This window comes from Nymphalis io, chromosome 27 (genome assembly GCF_905147045.1).
Source record: "Nymphalis io chromosome 27, ilAglIoxx1.1, whole genome shotgun sequence".
In the NCBI taxonomy this organism is placed as follows: domain Eukaryota; kingdom Metazoa; phylum Arthropoda; class Insecta; order Lepidoptera; family Nymphalidae; genus Nymphalis; species Nymphalis io.
Window position 1 is genome coordinate 240,828 of NC_065914.1, and position 23,745 is coordinate 264,572.

General features: G+C 46.2%; 1 protein-coding gene and 1 pseudogene across 1 annotated transcript in view; both read left to right on the forward strand.

The window, feature by feature from the left end:
• Positions 1-23,745, forward strand: part of LOC126778703 (GTP-binding protein 2-like) — a 459,746-nt gene that overhangs the window by 138,797 nt on the left and 297,204 nt on the right. The gene's annotated exons all lie outside the window — the stretch shown is intronic.
• LOC126778707 (GTP-binding protein 2-like) lies at positions 1,599-18,332 on the forward strand (annotated as a pseudogene).

The following is a 23,745-nucleotide window of genomic DNA, read 5'->3' on the forward strand; positions in this document are numbered from 1 at the left end:
GCGCCATTTGGGAGAAATTAAATGGAAAAGAGACGTGAAGCGAGCGATGTATTGCCACGATAGGGATGGGCAAAGTGTGGAGGCGTGTTTCCCCAAGTGGTTGCCAAAAGGAAAAATACACTGACCCGCCGGACGGAAGGGCCCCCGAACCCCCCCGGAAGTGGCCGCCGGGACCCTACCTACCGGTCACCAACCGGCACGACGGTCCACCCCGAGATTATGCGTGGCCTGGTGGGGCAGCCTCACGAGCTGGTTAGGCACGCTCGGGCCCCTGTACTATGCCACGGGCGGCCAGCGGAACAGCCGTTTCTTCGGGTCTCCCTGACCGGCAGGTCAATACAGTTTCCCCCGGCATTGGTTCAACAGCCGTCTCCAATTGGACCAACGCCCATCGCGGCAATACTCGCTCGGGATCTGGCTGTACGCTGGCTGACCTCGAAACGCGGCTGCAAGCCACTTCACGAGTTTTTCACCATGCGTACGGTGGTAACAAGCCAGGCGGATGTTAGCATCCTACGACCAGATGAGCAGATGGTCGCTCAGATATCCCTTAGTCGCCTCTTACGACACCCATGGGAAAGAGAGGGGCAGTGAAATGTATTCTTTCTCCGTCACTGCACGGATCATTCGAACAATAATGGGTAATCTAATTATTCAGACAAAAATGGACTCGTTCTTCAGCCTCTTTGATCCGTAAGATGGCAATAAGAACAGACAGAATAATAAGAGAAAACATAAAAACGATCAAGAGAACGGCAGGAAGAACCCTGACGCACCCAAGGGTATGTACAAACCTTTGTATATATGTAATAAGTTTATTTATTGAAATAAAAACTAAACTCGTTGCTCTGTTAAGCGAAATTTATTCTTTTTTATATCATATCACAAATTACTTCTGCAAACAAAGTATGAGTACAAATTATAATTATTTACTAACCCGTAAAAAGAAACAACATTAAAAGCTATTGCTTCAAATATTTTTTTACAATCTGAATTGTTTCTTTTTTTAAAAAAACGTCGTTAACTTTTTATTATATTAAGCCAGTGTGAATTTCTCTAATTATAGAATGACACATGACATAATGCAAAGTGTTGCCACAATAGATAATACTTGGACGTATTAAGTCGAAGTTAATGCACGTGCAATTTAAATTTAATGAAGAGCCCAAAGAGCTTCATTTACATATATATAACATACTGGCATATAAACGCACAGCCCAAGCTACTGCGACATGAAAATTTGCATACTTAGCACTTAGGAAGGATTTTTGAAAATTTAACCCTTCAGAAGGAACTCGGGCAGGAAGAACAGAAGGAAGAAGAACAAAGTATCGCCGGCGAAGGACGTCCTAACGACAGCATGGCAGAGTTCATCACAAGAAGTACCGGAACCGTTGAATAATCAATCGTCGATACCAAAGGTCTGTGACGAGAAAATCGGAAAGAACGTCAACGATTTGAAGTCGGAAGACGATTTTAAGAAGACGAAGAGGAAACCGACCAATGATGATGAGGATGCAACGAGAAGTGGGACAAAGTTTGCCGATAGAGTGTACGCCGTCATCGATAAGTTGGAGAAGGTCAGGATAAAGGACGATATGTATTTAGCTGGTGATTTAAATTCCGAGGACTTGGAGAGTGACTTCTTCTACAGCTCTGATGATATGGAAGACTTCTGCGATGATACGTAAGTGATGTTTTTTGTTAATTAAAAAAAAGTATTATAATTTATGTGTTGTAAAGTAGTAAAGTAACAGCCTGTGTATGTCCCACTGCTGGGCTAAGATCTCCTCTCCCTTTTTGAAGAGAAGGTATGGAGCTTGTTCCACCACGCTGCTCCAATGCGGGTTGGTGGAATACACATGTGGCAAAATTTCAGAGAAATTAGACACATGCAGGTTTCCTCACGATGTTTTCCTTAACCGTAAAGCACGAGATGAATTATAATGACAAATTAAGCACATGAAAATTCAGTGGTGCTTGCCCGGGCTTGAACCGACGATCATCGTTCAAGATTCACGCGTTCTTACCACTAGACCATCTTATCTCTTATGTGTTGTAATTTTGGGTAATTATACGTTTTTTCTTAAGGCTTTGCTTGCTTTCCACGGTATGGAAGAGCAAGAAACAATAACATATCTATTCGCTTCACCCGGAATTTCAATCAAGGCTTTATATTTAAGCTCATTAACTAACATCTAGATTAAAAGAGTCAATTAGTTTCAGAGATGTAGAATTAGGATTACAGTGTTAATGTACCAGGAGATCATAAACAGTGAGTCGGTCTCACCGAACGATTACATTAAAAGAGTCAATTAGTTTCAGTTAGGATTACAGTGTTAATTTACCAGGAGATCATAAACAGTGAGTCGGTCTCACCGAACGATTAGATTAAAAGAGTCAATTAGTTCCAGTTAGGATTACAGTGTTAATGTACCAGGAGATCATAAACAGTGAGTCGGTCTCACCGAACGATTAGATTAAAAGAGTCAATTAGTTTCAGTTAGGATTACAGTGTTAATGTACCAGGAGATCATAAACAGTGAGTCGGTCTCACCGAACGATTAGATTAAAAGAGTCAATTAGTTTCAGTTAGGATTACAGTGTTAATGTACCAGGAGATCATAAACAGTGAGACGGTCTCACCGAACGATTAGATTAAAAGAGTCAATTAGTTTCAGATAGGATTACAGTGTTAATGTACCCGGAGATCATAAACAGTGAGTCGGTCTCACCGAACGATTAGATTAAAAGAGTCAATTAGTTTCAGTTAGGATTACAGTGTTAATGTACCAGGAGATCATAAACAGTGAGTCGGTCTCACCGAACGCGGATGGCATTAATCGAAATAAGATCAATGTTAAATATATTCGATTTGGCCCTCAGAACATCCGACGCCGACGATTACGGTGACGAGTGCTACGGGAGTCTACCCCCGGAGCCTCGTTTCGGGAACGTCGAGTACAAACTGCAGCTGGTCTCGCCGTGCGAGCGACGCTTCCAGCACCTGGTGACGCAAGTGAATAATAAATAATATTAAATATATAACATTATATACAACTTAGGTAGCTAACTGGGTAGGTATCACCCACTCATCAGATATTCTACCGCAAAACAGCAGTACTTGGTATTGTTGTGTTCCGGTTTGAAGGGTGAGTGAGACAGTATAATTACAGGCACAAGGGACATAACGTCTCAGTTCCCAAGGTTGGTGGCGTATTTGCAATGTAAGCGATGGTTAACATTTCTTACAATGCCTATGTCTATGGGCGTTATACGAATAAATTAAAATAACATATATACATATAACGAAGCACTTTAGTTTATTAATGGACGCCGTATTTATTTGTTTCATTGTCGATACGAGTCGATATTTTTTATCGAATATCGGGACTTTTTTTAGCCGATGCTGGCAGCACTCACATGATAAATAATTATAGGTTATGAATAATAAAAACTGGAAAATCATATTATCTTTAGGATTTTAATGAGATATAAGGTTCCGTCATGCTATGGCATAAATAAACATCACTGAGACACTATATTATCTGTCGCTTTAACATGAAATAATACGACACTGCACCATTGTATAACCATCGATATGATATAAGGATTGTTTCTCGGCCTTTACACTGGATTAGAATCGTTTTCTAACATAAATATAAGCGAAAATTGAACATAAAACACAATGAACGCACCAACTGTCAAGTTTCAACAAACACCAAAAATGGTTACACGATAAGGGTCACAAGATTTGATAATTCTATCTCTGTCTAAACCTGTCTACGCTACAGTACGTACTCGGTTCACAGCTGGCGGACACGCAGCAGAGCGTCGAGCTGCGGGTCGCAGTGATGGGGGCGAACGAGGCGGGCAAGTCGACGCTCATAGGCGTTCTCACTCAAGGTACGTTCGTTATTATCTTGTTGAAGTCGTGAGTTCTAGTAACTAAATTAAATATTGAGTATTTAATTACAGGCACAAGGGACATAACATCTTAGTTCCCAAGGTTGGTGGCGCATTGGCGATGTAAGCGATGGTTAACATTTCTTGCAATGCCAATGTCTATGGGCGTTGGTGACCACTTACCATCAGGTGGCCCATATGCTCGTCCGCCTTCCTATTCTATAAAAAAAAATATTTATAAGGCTTCGTATCCAGAAGTTTTTGATTCGATTATCATGTAGAGATCCTATACGTGTGTACTCGTAATAAGGAGATGACGCCTTATCCCAGCTGTGGGTAAAAATGCTGTTACATTTTTAAACAAATTAAATGATACCTACTCAGTCGGGACAAAAACCGACTTTGTTAATATTATATTGTAATATCATTTATTTTATCCTCAGATAAATATTTTATGGTCAAGAAAATTAGTTGTAATTACAATGGCAGTATAAAATTTGATCTTGAAATTGTAATGACGTCATTGGTTGATGGTATGTGAGCTGTTTGTAGTGCGCAATACAATAGTTTTTCTTTTCTACAGGTGAACTCGATAACGGCAGAGGGAGCGCTCGCCTGAACATGTTCAGGCATTTGCACGAAGTGAAAAGTGGTAGGACGTCCTCGCTCAGCCACGAGATACTCGGCTTCGATGCTCAGGTGCGCTAATGATTATTTTGACGTTTATTTAAATTAAGAACAATCCCCCACCCACTTGCAAAGCCCGGGCAAACACCACTGCACTTTGATGTGCTTAATTAATGGGCACATTGTCGGGAGATCTGCTTTTATGGGATGAAGTATTGCTATGTATATCCATCAACCCGCATTGAAGCTGCAAGTTAGAGCTCCAAATCACAAGTGGAGGGGAGGTCTTAGCCCAGCAGAGGTGTTATTTTTTTTATAATAAGTAAATAGAAAAAAAAGTAAAAGTAAGTTGTACACTAGAAGTGAGATTTGGGAGCGTGTAAAGACATTGTTTGCGCCTGAACTCTCTAATTTTCACCCTGGGATTATGTAAATGTCTATGTCCCACTGCTTGGCTAATCCCTCTTCTCCCTTTGATGAGGAGCTTATTCCAATACGCTGTTCCAATTTAGTGGTGCTAATCTGGGTTTTAACACGTTATCATTGGTAACAATTTACACATTCTATTCACTACCATCTCGGTTCTCAATAGGATTAAGAGTGTGTGGGAATAGAGACTGTCTGTGCTTGCACGCACACACAAGTACCATTATTAGTCCCGTGCAGTTGTCTAAACCATTCGTATCCGTAACAGCCTGTGAATGTCCCACTGCTGGGCTAAAGGCGGGTTGGTGGAATACACATGTGGCAGAATTTCAGTGAAATTAGACACATGCAGGTTTCCTCACGATGTTTTCCTTCACCGTCAAGCAGAGATAAATTATAATCACAAACTATGCACATGAAAATTCAGTGGTGCTTGCCCGGGTTTGAACTCACGATCATTGGTTAAGATTCAGGCGTTCTTACCACTGGGCCATCTCGGCTACAAGTTGTCTAAACATCTTTATCTAGTTTTCATACTCATTTTTCAATTACATTAATCTTTGTAAAAGCTTCCGTTATTCTATTATCCATCAATCAATGGTCCTCCTAGCTGGCCTAGGCCAGTCTGGGTACGGGCCTCGGGGTTGCCCCCCCTACCCGGGATGGTCCTCTCCGACGGTTCGACCGTCGTGTCGATTCATTTAGGCCCATAGGGCCAGGGTCGTTGTGACCCAGTGGCTATCTTTCTTTAATGGTATTCTTGTTCACTAGTTATGTCGTCCTACCGCGTCTCCAGATCGTCGTCGTCCTCTTCAACGATGCCTGCATCGGCGCTGATGGTCGGCGACAATAGGAGCTCACGAGGTAACGGACGCCCCTCAGGTGGTCTGGCATGAAGTGGTGCTATACCGTGGAGGTGTACGCTCGCACTGCTATCTGCCTTAGCAAATAGCGAGCGAGCGAGCTTGCGGACGAACTCCTCCACGGTGGGCGTCCTGGTGTCTCTATGGATGACATCATTTCTGACGTACCTCGGAGCTCCTACAATCAAGCGTAGGCATCGGTTCTGTTGGATCTGAATCCTCCGCTTCTGGTACGTTGAGCAGAGTGCGTACCAGGCGGGGGCCGCATACGTCAGGCGCGAGCGGACGTAGGCACCGTAGACCCTCAGTCTGGTCTTTAATGGAAGCCGCGACGTGAAGAGGGTGTGCAGCTTAGACCGGGCAGCCGCGGCATGACTCACCACCTTGTTAACGGTGGGTATCATGCGCAGCCTGCGGTCCAAGTGACACCCCAGGTAGCAGACTGAGGTCTGCCATCCCACGTCCTGGCCTCGAAGGGTGAGCCGACGCATCGGCTTGTCAGCACCGACAAGCAGAGCGGCCGTCTTATCGACGTTGACAGCCATCCTCCACTTGTCTAGCCAATCCGGTATCAGATCCAACACTCGTTGCATCTTGTTTATTGCGACGATCTGGTGGTAGGACGACGAAAAGAATGCGCTGTCGTCCGCGTACAGGGCCAGCATCACATCCTCTTCACCCTCACGCAGATGGTCGCGGAGGGTAGGGATGTCGTCCGTGTACACCGCGTATAGACGCGGTGACAGGCAGCTACCCTGGGGTACTCCGGCTCGAATGGGGCGCGGCTGAGAGTCCGCGCCTTCCACCGAGACATAGAAGCTTCGGCCTTCCAAAAACGACGCCACTACTCGCACATACGCGAGAGGCGCCGAGGTGTTCAAGAGCTTAGCCAGGAGTCCGGCATGCCACACCCGGTCGAAGGCCTTCTCCATGTCGAGAAAGACCCCGACGGTGGGATGCCCTTTGTTTCGCTCACTGGCTAAGTGGCTAAGAACTCTCGCCAGCTGGAGCGTCGTTGAATGGTCGCTGCGGAATCCGAACTGCTCCTCGCGCAGGGGCAGATGAGGCGCGAGTCTCCGCAGCAACAGACGCTCGAACAGCTTGGCGATGTGCGAGAGTAGCGTGATAGGCCGATAGCTTGCCGGGAAGCGACGATCCTTCCCGGGTTTAGGGAGGGCGATAACCTTCCCTCTCTTCCACGCCTCGGGGAAGTGTCCGGTCCGGAGTATCCCGTTAAAAGCACTCGCGAGCGCTACGAGGCAGTTGTTGGGTAGCTGCATCAACGCGGCGTTGGTAATTCCGTCGGGGCCTGGCGCCTTCCTCTTCGGTAATCGGAAGACGGCCTTCCGCAGCTCGGACAGAGAGATATAATCGTCTCCCTGGAGCGGCGGGATTGGGGCCGACAGGAATACCTCCACTTGCCTCTGGATCGCCGCGTGATGATGGACGACATCGATCTTTGATAAGTCCGGTGGGTTGGGGGTGAATTGACCCTCCAAATGTTCCGCCAGGATCTCTGCTCTGTCGCTGGCGGAATATCTTCTGTTACCCGCTCGATCTAGGAGCGGGTAGACAGGCGAGTCATGTCCGGTAAGCTGTTTGCAGAGGTGGTACAACGTAGTGTCGTGCTCGGATGCTCGATCGATGGTGGCCTCCCAGTAGTCATCCTCGAGAGCCACGAGCGCACGCGACACTTCCTCTGCAATCCTATTGAGGTCACGCTTCACCCTCGGACAGCGCGTTCGCGCCCACAGTCGGCGAAGAACTCGTTTCTTCCTCAGCTTCGCTCGGAGCGAGCTCGGCAGCTGGTCCTGACGACTTCTCGGTGTGCTTCCTAGAGAGGTGGCTGCTTCTTTGGCTTTCTGGATCGCCTCAGAAATTTTAGAAGCAGCTCCTTCCACATCTTCAGTCGTCGCGATCGGGACCGTGAGCTCGAACTCCGAGAGCTCTGAGGAGTAGCGCCCCCAGTCGACCCGCAAACGAGGGGAGCGGGGCACTGTGAAGTCGCGCTGGAGGGCGATTGTGACCACAATCGGCAGGTGCTGTGTGTTGAGGTCGTAATTCACCTCAACATCGATGGGTGCGTCTAGTCGGTGGTGCAGCACGATGTCCAGGACGTCCGGCTGGTACGAAGGGTTAGTCGGTATGTGGGTCGGCGCTCCTGGACCCAACACACCGTAACCCTGTCGTTCGCTATCCTCAAGCAGGTGCCTACCCGCCTGGGTGATGACGCGCGAGCCCCAAGCGTGGTGCTTCGCGTTCAGGTCACCCACGATCAGTGTAGGCATCGGCGAGTCGATAAGCGATTGGACATCGGTGCTGCTGAAAACCTGTCCGGGTGGCTTGTAGGCGGCATACAGCAGCAGCTCCGTCTCACCAGCATGCACACGCACCCCCTGCGTACGTAGGCTCACAAAAGGTGCATGTGCAAGTTCTTCGTGTATGATATCCCTCCTCACCAGGGCTGCAGTTCCTCTGAATGGGCAGCCCCGGGGAGAGACTTCATCTCGCCGATACACGAAGAAATTCGGGATTCGGAGCTCGATCTCAGCCGAGAGCTTCGTCTCGCCCAGGAGGATTACGTGAATATCCTGCGACTGGGCGAGTAGGGTCAGCTCCCGGATATGGCCTCGTATGCCACCTGGGTTCCAATATAGTATTCTCAGCTGGAATTGAGCACCGCGAGCACCGTGAGCAGGCTATTCCAGCTGAGATGGCAGGTATTATGTCCTGGCCCTGTGTATAGGCGACCAGGATCGCCGTCAGTGCCTCCATGAAGACCCGGACGATGATGGTGGTGTCCAGGCCTTTCGCACTGGCCGAGGTTGTCATCTGCACAGGGGGAGGTACTTCTTGCCTCACCACCGGCCGCGTGGCGGCAGCCGGAGCGGACTTTGGCTCCGTCGCTGCCTTCCTGGGCTGCGGCGTCGATGCCGCCGCAGGCTCAGTCCTGGGAGGCCTAGCTGCCCTCTTCCTTCTCTTCTTTCTGCTAGGCACCTTTATAGGCTGGTCCCTGGCCGTCGGCTGGTTGGCTGGAGGCGCCAAAGTTGTTGGGGGCGCAAGCTTGGCTCGCACCTCCGTGGCTTTCTTCGCAGGGGGTGGCTGCTTCGTTCGCTGGTCGACTACTATCGTCGCTTTAGGTTCTGCGACGATAGGGCGACCGACCACCTGCTTAGGTGCTACCGGGGGGACACGCTCCCTGTCCCCCTTTGGCTGTGCTCTCGGTCCGTTCGGGTGAGGGGCGGGCACGTTAATGCCCCTCCTTCGTGCTTCTTTCTTAAAGACCGGGCACCTCCGGTCCTTTGCTGTATGCGCCTTAGCGCAGTTTGCGCACGTCGGTGGTTCAGAAAGAGGTCTCGGGCAGTCCCATGCCAGGTGTTCGCCGGCGCAGCGAACACACTTTTGTTGCCTATGGCAATTGGCCGAGGAGTGGCCAAATGCCTGGCAGCGGTGACATTGAGGCGGGCTCTTCGCGCCTCTCCAGGCTTCAATCAGCAGGCCGGGCATGCACAGGAGCTCAGTAGTCTTGTATAGTGACCTGAGCTCCTGCTCCTTCAGGTGCACCAGCTGGACGAAGTAGGTGCACCCATGTCGACCTCTTCCGCCTGGGATCGCCTTCGCGCTCTGCGCAGGGAACCCTAAACTGCGCAGGGCGGCGATCACCTCTTCCGGGGGTGTGTCGAGTGGCAGCCCCCTAATGGCCACCTTGGTTGGCAGTTCCGCGGCTGGGCTATAGCAGAACCAGGATATAGTCTTATCCTGGTTCATAGCCTCAGTCAGATGGCGCTGGATGACCCGAAATTCCTCCGCGGATCCGGGCAAGAAGCGCACTCCCTTTCCCAAAGGGCGTGCGTTCGGGGCGTGTCCTAGTTTGTTTTTAAGCACCTCGAAGTGCCTCGTCCAGTTCGGTAGGCGTTCCGCCGCGATCGGCGGGTAGCTAGAACGAGGCGTCGCTCTTGGGGCTGGTACCGGTGCAGGGGCTCGACTCCTGGGCGACGCTGGAGCGGCAGCGGCCGCCGCATAGGTGACCCCTGACGGCCCCGGTTGCGGTGAAGTGGGATGGGAGGCTGTCCTCTCCTCGACCGTCGATGGCAGTGCCGCGTAGCTCGTCGAGTCACGCGGCCAGGTGTCTTGCGACCCCCCTCCATTGGGGAGGGGGATCGCGGCGGTGGTAATTCTTTTGGCCGTCCTTTTTCGCTTGCTTCGTCCGTTGTAGGCGATGCCGCGCGCGATGAGGATGCCGAATCCTGCGGCGATCCGTACGGCGGTGATGCAGTGGAAACATCGGTCTTGGGGCGCTTGTCCTCCCCTTCCATTGACTCCGGCGAAGAGTCCGGTCTCGGGCGCTTGGCTCCTTCCGCGCCTGCTGTAGACTCAGCTACAGTGGCGGCGAAGTCTGCTTCAGCAGCCCGGTGGACGTCCTCTCCACCGGTTTCAGCGTGTATTATGCGTATACGCGGGGCGGCGGCGGGGGTGAGGGCGACAGGCACGGTCGAGTTGTCGAAGATGTCTCTTCGAACAACTGACCGCGCGATGCCGGACCTGCCTCGGCCACGCTTGCGTTGGTCTAAGGGGGGGGGGCTCCCCCCCTTCAGACATGATGGTGGTGTCGGATTGCTGCTCTCGATGTGTATGCACGGGCACCACAACCTCGGCGCGTGCAACCAAGCCAGGTGAGACCCCTAGGGGAGGCCCAGCTAAGCGCCCGCGAGCGGAAGTTCGGTCCGTGCACACCGGTATCTCTGTTCTTCAGCTTTCCTTGGTTTTGTTGATCCTGCAGGATTTTTTGGTAACCAAAAAAGTGCAGGATCTATTCGTGCGCTTCTCTTCACTTGAGCAGGCAGACTCCTGGCAACTAGCACCGGCCGTTTCCTCAAGCCGACGTCGGAGGACGCGGCGAGTACAACTGGCACCGGAGGGGGTCGTTGCGGGGAGCGGGGGATGTTCGATCGGAGAGATGGCACGACTTATACATACAATAATCTCACCGAACACAATATGAGAATATTCAGAGAATACCCTCGATATATATATTCGATTCGATATATTATATATCTATTATCCAGTTGTATGATGGCGTATGTTACACCCCGTTAACGATAGATGGCGCTCACTCGAAATGTCACATTCCTGAATCGCGCTGTCTAGATATTCGCTACGGAGTATATATAGTGTAGAAGTGATTGTTTTTGTAATCTAATAAATTGTAGTTTCATTTACCTAATCCCAGGTATCAGTGTGCAACACTGATACCTGGGATTAGGTCGATAGTTTGACCTAGAAAACTATTATCGACAGTACTTCCAAAAGTATCGTCTTGTGTCAATATTGTCGATATTATCGATAGTTACTATAGCTCTCTGTTCACAATACTATTGATAACTCGTTTGCCTGTCTCGTTGGTCTAGTGGCTTGATATAAGACCGCAGACCCCGGAGGTCCTGGGTTCAATTCCCAGGTCGGGCCAATAAAAAGTTATTGGGTTTTTCTGTCAGAAAATTCTCAGTAGCAGCCCGGAGTCTGGAAGTTGGAAGTGTGTACACTCCCGTGCCTCGGAAAGCACGTAAAGTCGTTGGTCCTGCGCCTGAACTCTTTCCGGTCGTTTCGGATCGCCGTCCCATCGGATTATGAGAGTTAGGGAACAGAGAGTACACCTGTGTTTGCGCACACACTTGTGCACTATAATATCTCCTGCGTAGTTGGCTAATCTCTCTTGAGATTGGCCGCCGTGGCCGAAATCGGTCTGGAGGACATTATTATTATTAATACTATTGATAACAGCAATCCATAGGTATTCATTCGATAGTAACGATTTAATAAAACTTCATTAATAATAGTGTTGTTACTGGGCCTACTACATTACTTATCTTGAGAAAGCAATAATAATATAATAATAAAAATGATAACCCCACCGACGTATCTTTACATTGCCGACGTGGTGGGGCTTGTGCGCTTCAATGATTCTTAGGGCTATGCCAATAGATCTATTCATGTTGGATTGGCCTAAGATGAGAATACAGACCAAGAGAGATACAACCCAAGCCAAGGTGGAACAGCGTACGCCGAGGGCTCCATGGCTAAGGGGGTGCTTAGTCGTTAGTATGCGAACTTTAGAGACAAGGGGACCTCTAATTTAATTTACCCTTATCGCAGTGAATGCAGGGCTCTGCTGTGATTGACTTTTATGTCCCTAGCTACTCGTGGGAATAATATGATAACTAGGTCTAAAACTAAAAAATATGCCATCGTTAGAAGAAGAGTCCACGCCGACTTCTAATTCATCCTCTAAATCTTTATTCCCATCGATACCCTCTTCATCACCAATTTTTTATGCATCTTCACCAAATTCATCATCAACCGGTGCTCAACTGGTGGATGTTGCACAGGAGATAAATTTTGTCAGTGAACCTGTGCCCACCACCAGTGGCGTAAAAAAAAGTTTAAGAAGTCGAACGAATGGCTCAAACGAGGTGAACTGTTCCCTGAGACCGAAGGTTTTATGCTCGCCATTCAAGACCAAATAATAGAAACTCGTAACTATAGGAAGTACATAATGAAGGATAATAATCAACCTACTGACTTATGTAGACAATGTAACGCAGCCTCTGAAACTATTCAGCACATAACGGGGGCTTGCAAATCTCTCGCACAGACCGATTATAAGCATCGACATGATCAAGTGGCTGCAATCATACACCAACATTTAGCATACAAATATTTTTTTTTTTTATAGAATAGGAAGGTGGACGAGCATATGGGCCACCTGATGGTAAGTGGTCACCAAACGCCCTTAGACATTGGCATTGTAAGAAATGTCAACCATCGCTTATAGCCAATGCGCCACCAACCTTGGGAACTAAGATTTTATGTCCCTTGTGCCTGTAATTACACTGGCTCACTCAACCTTCAAACCGGAACACAACAATATCAAGTATTGCTGTTTTGCGGTAGAATATCTGATGAGTGGGTGGTACCTACCCAGACGAGCTTGCACAAAGCCCTACCACCAGTAAAAAACTTATAACAGAAATGAATCCATATTACAAATATAAACCGGAAAGTGTATTAGACACTAGAAACCACAAAATCTACTGGGATAGAACAATAATAACTGACAAAACTATCTGTTATAATAGACCAGATATTACCGTTCATGATAAAATCAATAGAATCGTTTATCTTATCGATATAGCCGTTCCTAATTCACATAACATACAAACCACAACATCTGAAAAGTTAAGTAAATATCAAGATCTCGCCATAGAAATTAAAACGCAATGGAAAGCACAAACAGTACACATAGTCCCAATAGTCCTATCATCCACAGGTATCGTGCCAAAATCCTTGACACAAAGTCTGAACACCTTACAAATGCCAGCGTATATCCTCCATATACTTCAAAAAGCCATAATCCTTAACACCTGCCGTATTACCCGAAAGTTTATATCATCATCCACTTTATCATCAACGTTTTTAATATAAGCAACACTCCTTAACGCTTGGCTGCAGCCCGCGTTTTCGGTTTAAACTCTTCGAAAGAAGATAAACTTTAAAAGTTAAATAGAAATAATAATAATAATAATATTGGACATTATTCACACACGGTCATCTGATCCCAAAATTAAGCAGAGCTTGTGTTATGGAAACCAGACAACTGATATACTACATATACTACTTTTCTTTTGTAAATACATACTTATACAGATAATTACACCCAGACTCAGGACAAACAGACATGTTCATGCACACAAATGTCTGTCCTGGGTGGGAATCGAACCCACGACCTTTGGTATGAAAGGCAAGTAACTACCAACCACGCCAACCGGCTCGTCAAAAAATCAATACGTCAATACTATCGAAAAATCATTGATTATCGATAGTCCAAAACTATCGATTTTATCGATAATGGACTATCGACATGCAACACTACCCGATATTACTTATACCTAAAATGAAAGTCATATAATGTATTACATTCATATAATCAGGGTAATGTCGTCAACTACGGTTGTTCCGAGCTGATGACAGCGGAGCGCATCGGAGAGAGGAGCGCCAAGCTGGTGTCTTTCCTGGACCTGGCGGGCCACAGCAAGTACCAACGCACCACGCTCCACGGGCTCACGGGTTACTCCCCGCACTACGCCATGCTCGTTGTAAGTATGTTTATTTATTACTAGTTCCCATACGTGTGGGGGGGGGTTCAGATTTTAGGTATCCTAAGTCTTTTTCTATAGCCCTGATAACGTGTTTTGAAATTATTATTAGGTAAGGATTTTTTTGGAGTCCTGACATATCAAACCAAAAGTTAATTTTCATTTTATTGAATAAATATCTTATCTTAATAATACATTTTTACAAACAGCTCAAAATCAAAATAATTTATTCAGGTAATAATATATAAACCTAACACCGGCTCAAACTGTAGATCCTACTAAAAATAATCGGCGAAAAACTAAACTCTTTTGCTACAATTAAACTATGTAAGAGTTTAAACACAATTTTTTATCATATTTATAAACCCTTATCGAGCAATACGTCTTATTAATGAAAGTTTTTTAAGAGAGAGAGTTGGTTCCTCCTAACTGGCCTAGGCCAGTCTGGGTACGGGCCGCAGGGTTGCCCCCTAACCTGTCGTGTCTTTAATTTTTGGCCCGAGGGGCCAGGGTCACAGCGACCCAGTGGCTGTAAGTTTTTTAAATCAGCTACAAGATAATATTATAGATGGCACTGTAGTCATATTATCAACTTGTACTATAAAGTTTTTTTTTATTTCTAGATTTCGGCAACAGCCGGTATAACTCGCATCACAGAAGAACACATCGGTCTTCTGCTGGCTTTGGACATGCCGTTCTTCGCAGTCATCAACAAGTGTGAACTGGCTAGCAACATCAATGCTGTTGTAGCGAGGCTGGCTCAATTGTTGGAACCCGCTAATAAGGTCAGTGATTTTATTTTAAATAGCATCTATAAAGACTAGCTTATAAACTAGGTTATTATTTCTTACATCAATGCTTTTGGGTGATGGTGACCACTTACCATCAGGTGGCCCAATTTCCCGTCCACACACATATAACATAAAGAGAAGCCGGGGGGAGGGGGGGGGGGTAAAGTTTAACAGACAAATAGATATATTTACTTTCCCATTTATAATATTAGTTTATATTGTAATTGGAAACATGCAGGTTTCCTCGCGATGTTCTTCAAGGAGCACGAGATGATAAATCAGGGATGCTGTTTAATTTATAGATTTATTTAAATGTAAAAGTAATGGTATATATTGGTATTATTACAGAAACCGCTGTTAATAACTGACGAGAATATGGCAAGGAACTGCGTTGCGCCGCAAAAGTCGATACTGGACACCATAGACAATGTAGACGAGGAAATCAAAAAGGATGAGGAGTTAGTAGCTTCACAAGCCTTTATTTAACCCGAAGTGTTTCTGGGTGAACTCTTATATATGACTTTAAAAGGAGTTCCATACTATTGGTAATGGTAATAATATTGTCTATAGCTACGCCAACCACCCTTGCTAGATACTTGCCTTTCACGCCAAAGGTTGTGGGTTCGGTTCCCACTCAGGACAGACAATTGTGTGCATTAACATGTCTGTTTTTCCTGAGTCTGTGTGTAATTGTCTATACAATAGTATGTCAGTTGTCTGGTTGCCATAGTACAAGCTCTGCTTAGTTTCGGATCAGATATATATATATATATATATATATATATATATATATATAGTTGAACGCAAATCACAGTAGTGTCGGCCGGCAGGGTGGCCGTGTTCCCGGTGAGCTGCGTGCGTGGCGCCGGCCTCAACGCGCTGCACGCGTGCCTGCTGGCGCTGGTGCCGCGCCGCGACCTGCAGCGCCCCGAGGACGTGAGTGAACCATATGTTGCGCAGTTGACTAGTATCCTTTTTATTAAATTATAAATGTTATAATTTATGTCACTTTACAGGAGGCGTGCGAGTTTCAAGTAGACGAAATTTTCCACGTAAGGGACTCGACGGGGCCCGTAGTGGGGGGACTGCTCGCGCGAGGGCGACTCTACGAGGGCGACGAACTTATCATAGGTGCGTTGCGTTCTGTTAGTTGTGAGATGAATAGAGCGACGTATATTTAACACAAAAAGGACCTCTGGATTCCGGCGAGTTCGCGGAGATATCCGTGCGCACGATATACCGCAACCGCGTCACGTGCGGCAGCGTGCGCTCGGGACAGTCGGCGTCGCTGAGCCTGGGTCGCTTCCCGCCGGGACTGCGGCAGGGCATGGTGCTGCTAGCGCGGCCGGGGGCTACGCCGCGGGACTATCAGAACTAGTCCACTCGTCGCAAGCTTCGGAGAAGAATCGAAAGAACGCAAGGAGACAGAACAAGAATATCCTCCAGGACATCGCCAACGTGAAGAACAGCCTCACAAAGACATCGGACACGAAGTGCACGAACGTGTACGTGTCGGACGACGGGAGCAAGTACAGCGACGCGCACGTGTCGAGCGACACGCAGGACAAGTGCGTGTGTGACGACCTGGTGTTCCTCGAAGACCCAAACGACCCTAGACGCTGTATATACTTTCAGGTGAGCAGAAAACTCTACTCGTTTTTAAAAGATTAGCAAACCTTAGATATGCGATTCCACGCGATTCGCTTCCAGCTCTGCTGTATTGTACACCACAAACACTTCTCGATCAATATATCTCTATATATAACACGACACTGTTACACTTAACTACTTATATACACTTTAGTTTTACTTACAAAGTTCCGATAACAACTTCACAGATAACCAAAACGCTAAATTTTTCGCGAATCCATAGTCAATACCACAGAATATTAAGATTTCGACCAAATTTCAAGGTCAAAGTTGCTTATATACTCTACTTGCTATTGGAATCGACTATAGACTTGTATATGTTTCCACAGCACATTGTGTGTGTGTGTGTTTTTTTATCCGTAACAGCACGTGAATGTCCTACTGCTGGGCTAAAGGCCTCCTCTCCCTTTTTTGAGGAGAAGGCTTGGAGCTTATTCCACCACGCTGCTCCAGTGCGGTTTGGTAAATACACATGTGGCAGAATTTCAGTGAAATTAGACACATGTAGGTTTCCTCACGATGTTTTCCTTCATCGTAAAGTACGAGATGAATTATAATCACAAATTAAGTACATGAAAATTCAGTGGTGCCTGAACCATCTTGGCTGTTTTTTTTATATGCTAGCAATATTAGCACAGACTGTGCAGTATAATATGTAATGCGGTCATGAATTAAATTTGATTGAATGTAACAGGCATCCGTGCATGTCCTGAGACACTCCACGGCCATCTACCCAGGGTTCCAGTGCTCTGTGCATGTCGGGAACGTGCGTCAGACGGCCATTATCGTGGTAACGAATACATACATCAAACTCACTTTGCGGAATGGAATTAAATAGTTTAATTTTGGTATAATTTGTGGTGTTGCGTAAAATACTTAAGTATGATAATGATATTTATTTTTTTATGTTATATTCCTGTTTAGCGGTAGAATATCTGATGAGTGGGTGGTACCTACCCAGGCGGGTTTGCACAATGCCCTTACCACCAGTTACCACACACACTTATAATATATTCTGCCGCCAAACAGCAATAGCATTGTTGTTGGTGAGTAAAACAGTGTAACTGCAGGCACAAGGGACATAACATCTTAGTTCCCAAGGTTGGTGACGCATTGTTGATGTAAGCGATGGTTAATATTTATTGCGGTGTCAATGTCTATGGGCGGTGGTGACCACTTACCATCGGGTTGCTCATCTCATCGCTGACCACGGATATATATATCGCTTTAGGGTATAATGTCTCCGAACAACGTGCTGAGGGTGGGCGAGGGTGCTGTTCAGGTTCGCCCGCTGTCCGGAGTACCTCGTGCGGGGCCGCCGGCTGCTGTTCACGGCGGGGCTGGGGACCAGGTACCGCTCAACGAACCCAACGATAACTTCTAATTACAGTTGAATTGTTGAGCCAATAAAGATTATCGTCAGCTCAGTGTTGGTATCCGAGATCGCTAGCTCCACTGACTTTCACATATTTAATTTATAAGTGTTCGGTGAAAGAAAAATCATCCATGCATCGAAGCAGGTTGTGGAATAAGCTCAAACCTTCTCCTGAGAAGGAGAGGTTTTAGCCCAGCTGTGGGACATTTATATACTGTGACTGTTTTGAATCATGTTGGAATAAGTTTTGTTCTTAAGAAGAGATATCTTCGACCAACAGACACTTTTGTACTTTACTAGCAATACCCGGAAGGTGGCTGTTAATGTGGTACAGCGCCATCTAGCGGCGTTACAACGAAGTGGATATTATAAAATCATCCATGAGACATACATCTAAATTTCAACTATGATGGTGATTCAAACGGTCCGAACTCTATTAATCACAAACAGATACACAAACCGCCATTTTTATATATTAACGAAATTTTTTTGTTACAAAGCCATTGGCCGGGTCACGCAAACCTTCCCGTACATACCATGAATTCTATAGAACACGGCTCCAATATAAAATTCGAGATGCCTGAATCTAATATATATATAGGCCTCTGCATCTTTGTCAGATGATTTAAGCAAGCCACTCTCCGTGTTGTTTTCCACCTGCAAGACAGGTGAGCGAAGTGTCCTCTCCGTGGATGCTGCTACGCCTGGGCAGGCGACTTTATGGCAACACGGGCTTGCCCAGTACCCATGCCACCCTCTCCTCCTCCCCAGCAGGATCCGCAGGAATGACGAGTCAATACGTGTGGTGCTGGTTTGGCCGCAGGTGACTGGCTTACGCCTAAACGGAGGCACCGCTCCGGGTTTAATATTAGTTTTCCTTCTTCTTTGGCGTGACGCTGGGATAATTTTGGGAAACAACGTATCAAGGAGAGGGGTGAGGATACTGTGATCACGGAAGATACAGGAATGTGACACTAGTAGCTAGAGCAGTCCGGGGTCGCGTACCCGTAGTGATTCCAACCAGCTATCGGACAGATAACTGGTAGATCCACCCTCTGGACAAATCTAATATATAGTAGTAGTATAATCTAATCTCTAGAATATTCTAGATAAATTAAATATATTAATTGTATCTGTAACCAGTTTTCTTGTCGTGTTCACTTCATGATTGCATGGGGGGCGTTTCACCTTGCGGATTAAATTACAAAAAACGACAATCGATGATGGTATTTTTATGTTACATAAAAACAGTGTTGCCAACCTCTTAGAAGCATCCTCCTGACGGATGAATTGAAACAAATACAAAATACATTTATAAAATGATGTTAAAAAAAAGCAAATCAAGTACTGCAAGTAGCATTAGTAAACTTGAAATATACTCAATTAAATGAAGCTGAAGAGTTAATCCCCGGAGAGAATTTCTTTAAAAAATGTTCCTCCTAAAAAATGTCTAACCTGAAAATATCCTATTTGATTTCATCTGACATAGCCCTATTTAGGGGGAAAACCCCCAAGTTGGCAACACTGTATAAAAAAAATGTGGACCATCTATATAAACTTTCATATATTTAACACTAGCGGACAAATTTTTAATAAACCATCATATGTGATCGAGCAAATTTTCACTCATAGCTCATTTTTATACAGTTAGTTAATTAATCAGTGTCAGAGTTTTTATTACGTATATAACATACATGCAAAACGTCTATGCTTATGTATAAATAATATTGCAATATATAAAGGCTTATATATATATATATACTAGCTGGTGCCCGCGACTTCGTCTACGCAGGATTAGTATTTGGAGTAGCTTATATTAGCGTGGCGTAGAAAAGAACTAACATTATGACATAAATATTTTTTGAGTCGCATTTGAAAAATATAACTGCTTGACAATATTTTAACATAAGAAAATTGGCAATATAATAAATATACGGTAATTAGGCACTGCAGAACCCTGATCATAGGCCTATAGTTATCTAGCCTATAGTTATCTTTGCATAGTACAGGGGCCCGAGCGTGCCTAACCAGCTCGTGAGGCTGCCCCACCAGGCCACGCATAATCTCGGGGTGGACCGTCGTGCCGGTTGGTGACCGGTAGGTGGGGTCCCGGCGGCCACTTCCGGGGGGGTTCGGGGGCCCTTCCGTCCGGCGGGTCAGTGTATTTTTCCTTTTGGCAACCACTTGGGGAAACACGCCTCCACACTTTGCCCATCCCTATCGTGGCAATACATCGCTCGCTTCACGTCTCTTTTCCATTTCATTTTTCCCTAATGGCGCAACAAAAAAGAAATAACGGTCGTACAGCGGTGCACACCCCCACCATACCCTCGCTGTTTGAGGTCGAGTTCTCTAACATCCGAGGACTCCACACTAACCTCAACGCTGTCCACCACCATCTCGAGACAGCACGGCCAGCAATGTTGTTTCTCACGGAGACACAAATACTCCGTCCTGCCGATACCAGCTACCTTAATTATCCCGGCTACACGCTTGAAGAATCCTTCAAAGCGAAAGCCGCAGTATGCTTGTTCGTCAGGACGGATGTTTGCTGTCACCGACTGCGCTGCTTGGAGGACCCCTCCTTCTCCATGTTGGTGGTGCGTGTGGACCTGGTTCGTCAGAGTCGAGTCTACGTGTGCCTCTACAGATCCCACATTGGTGACTTGGAGACAAGCCGATTATTTGACCATCTTAGTCGGGTGGCAGATGCTGCGCAAGAGCAATTTCCTAACGCGGAATTGGTGTTTTTGGGGGACTTTAATGCTCACCACGAATCCTGGTTGAAATCCCTCAAAACTGACCATGCTGGAAGGACTGCTCATGCTTTTGCTCTCACACATGACTTGACCCAACTGGTTGATCAGCCAACCAGGATCCCAGACATTGATGGGCAAGCACCTTCTCTACTGGACCTTCTGCTGACTTCTCACCCGGTGGAATATCAGGTTGTGGTTCAGGCTCCTCTTGGCTCTTCGGATCACAGCCTTATTTCTACCAGAGTGCCACAGGCCAAGCTGCCGCCACTAGCGGTATGCAAACGTCGCGTTTGGCACTATAGGTCGGCGGATTGGGACGGTATGCGCGATTACTATGCGTCGGTCCCTTGGAAGGAACGTTGCTTCAGTGGGAATGACCCGACAGCTAGTGCCGCTGCTGTTCCTGGCGAGATCATGCTGGGAATGGAATACTACATTCCTAGCTCAGATCTCGTCAGTAGGAGTACGCGTAACCGTTGGTTCACTCGTGAATATGCCGATGCTGTATCAGCTAAGCAGGCGGCATATCGCGCGTGGATCAACGGCTGCATTAGCGGGGCATCTAACATTGACTCACTGAAAGCAAACTATAATAAAAATTCCAAGTCCTGTAGAAAGGCATACACGAGAGCGGATGCACAGCGCATTGTACAGATTGGTCATGACCTTGTTTCGCATACTAGGGGCTCCCGTAGCTTCTGGCGTCTGACCAAGTCTGTGCAAAACAATTTCTGCCAACCTTCGCTGCCACCGCTCAGAAATCCGGACGGATCGCTAGCTCACAGTCCGCAAGAGCAAGCTGATCTCCTGGCTAAACTCTTTGCCGACAATTCCGTCATCGATGATTGTAGTGCACTGCCACCTACAATACCTGCATGTGGCCATACGATGCCTGACATTAAAATCAGGCAACGTGATGTGCGTGCGGAGCTGCAATCACTTGATGTACGGAAAGCTAGCGGTCCCGATGGAATACCAGCCATAGTACTGAAGAAGTGCGCAGCGGAGCTGTCTCCTGTGTTAACGCGCCTGTTCCAACTTTCTCTCTCTTCGGAAAGTGTGCCGGAGGCTTGGAGAAGAGCTAATGTGCAAGCGGTTCCCAAAAAAGGGGATCGGTCTGACCCGGCAAATTATCGGCCAATAGCTATCACCTCAGTACTTTGTAAGGTGATGGAACGGATTTTAAACAACCAACTGATCCATTACCTAGAAGATCACTCTTTAATTAATGATCGTCAATACGGGTTTCGACCAAAACGGTCCACAGGTGATCCTAGCTTCTCTCCAAGCTACCGGCATATGGTCTGCCTGCTCAGCTATGCACCTGGATTGCCAGCTTCCTACACAAGCGTAGCCTTCGTGTTTTAGTTGATGGTTGCGCTTCACAATTCTATGTAGTGAATGCTGGGGTCCCCCAGGGATCTGTGCTATCTCCCACACTCTTTCTTTTGCATATCAATGATATGCTCTCTCTTGGGAACATACATTGCTATGCAGACGATAGTACAGTGCATGGTGGATACCACGGACGCGCAGTGGCTGGGCGAGCGGAAATTGAGGAGAGGCGGAAGAATCTTGTCATTGAACTCGATAGGACGTTAGAGCTCATCGCCAAATGGGGCTCTGATAATCTTGTTGAGTTTAATGCCAAGAAAACACAGGTATGCGCTCTCACGGCGAAAGAGTCAACATTTTCCCCTCTTCCCTCCCTCTGTGGTACTCCGCTGGTGATGCAAAGCAAAATCGCCATGCTGGGGATTGACGTTCGCTGCGACCTTAGTCCAAGGGATTACATCGAGGCTGTTATAAAAACAGCTTCACGGAAACTCGGAGTTCTGAACAAGGTGCGGCGCTTTTTCACGCCACAACAACTGTGCCTGCTGTACAAAACACAGGTACGGTCTTGCGTGGAATAATGCTCGCACCTTTGGGATGGCTCCGCTAAGTACCTACTTGAGGCCTTGGACCGGTTGCAGCGACGTGCCGTACGCATTATTGGCGACGTAAAGGTCTCAAACACCCTTGAACCTTTACAATTGCGTCGTGAGATAGCAGCACTGAGCGCTTTCTATCGACTGTATCACGGCGAGTGCTCTGAGGAATTATTCTCTCTAATTCCTGCTTCCCCCTTCCTTCTTAAGTCCACGCGAGCTGGTTCTCGATGTCACCGCCTAACTGTGACATCAATTCCATCGCGAACAAAGAAATTTGGCAACTCCTTTCTTTGTCGCACTTCCAAAAAATGGAATTCCTTACCAGCTCACGTGTTCCCCTCCTCTTACAACCCGGGTTCCTTCAAACGAGGCGTGAAGAGGCATCTTGCGGGCCTGCAAGGCGAAGGCGGCTAGTGCAGAACGTTTTTCCCGTCTGTACTGGCCGTCGTCGCGTTTGGACTCTACTACCACTTACCATCAGGTGGAGGGCAAATGACTCTATCATTTGCCCTCCCGGCGATATATAAAAAAAAAAAAAAAAAGCATTTTAAAAACACAAACGTCATGACGCCATTTTGAATTACAATTTTGGCGCCATTAATATAATCACTACCTCCAGAGGTAAACCAAAATTAGCTTTCATATTTTTGTATTTAAACTTTGTACATTAAATGATATATCAAGTTCCTGTTTATAAATTGCAATTTTAAGTTAATGATACATATTTATTACATTTTTTATATTATTTACTACTACATATTTATATTATTTACGATATCTATCTATCAATGATCGGATTATTTAATGCCGATTTTACTTTAGACGATATGACATTGACTTTTTATGATTTGTATTAATTAATATTTTTATAGCTATCTGTGGTATCGATATTAATTAAACTACAATAATATTAAACATAATTTAATAAAAGCATTTAACCGTTGATAAGTATGGGATAAATCGTTTTTCAATATAAGGGCGCAATAAGATTTTTTTTAAACAAAGATAATTAGTATCATTTACGTTTTTGGTCTAAGAAAACGTGTCGCGTTAAAAGTTATTTTTTTAAATAAAAAAACAGACTCAAACCTTTACTAACCTGATTATTATATTACACATAACAAATTTAAAAAAATTGCAGCATAAAATAATGTTAATTATATATAAATTAAAAAATAAACATCCAGGTATTTAGGTATAAGTTGTAATAACTCGGTCATATTTTTTTGAGAACTTCAGGCATTATAAGCACGAACTATTC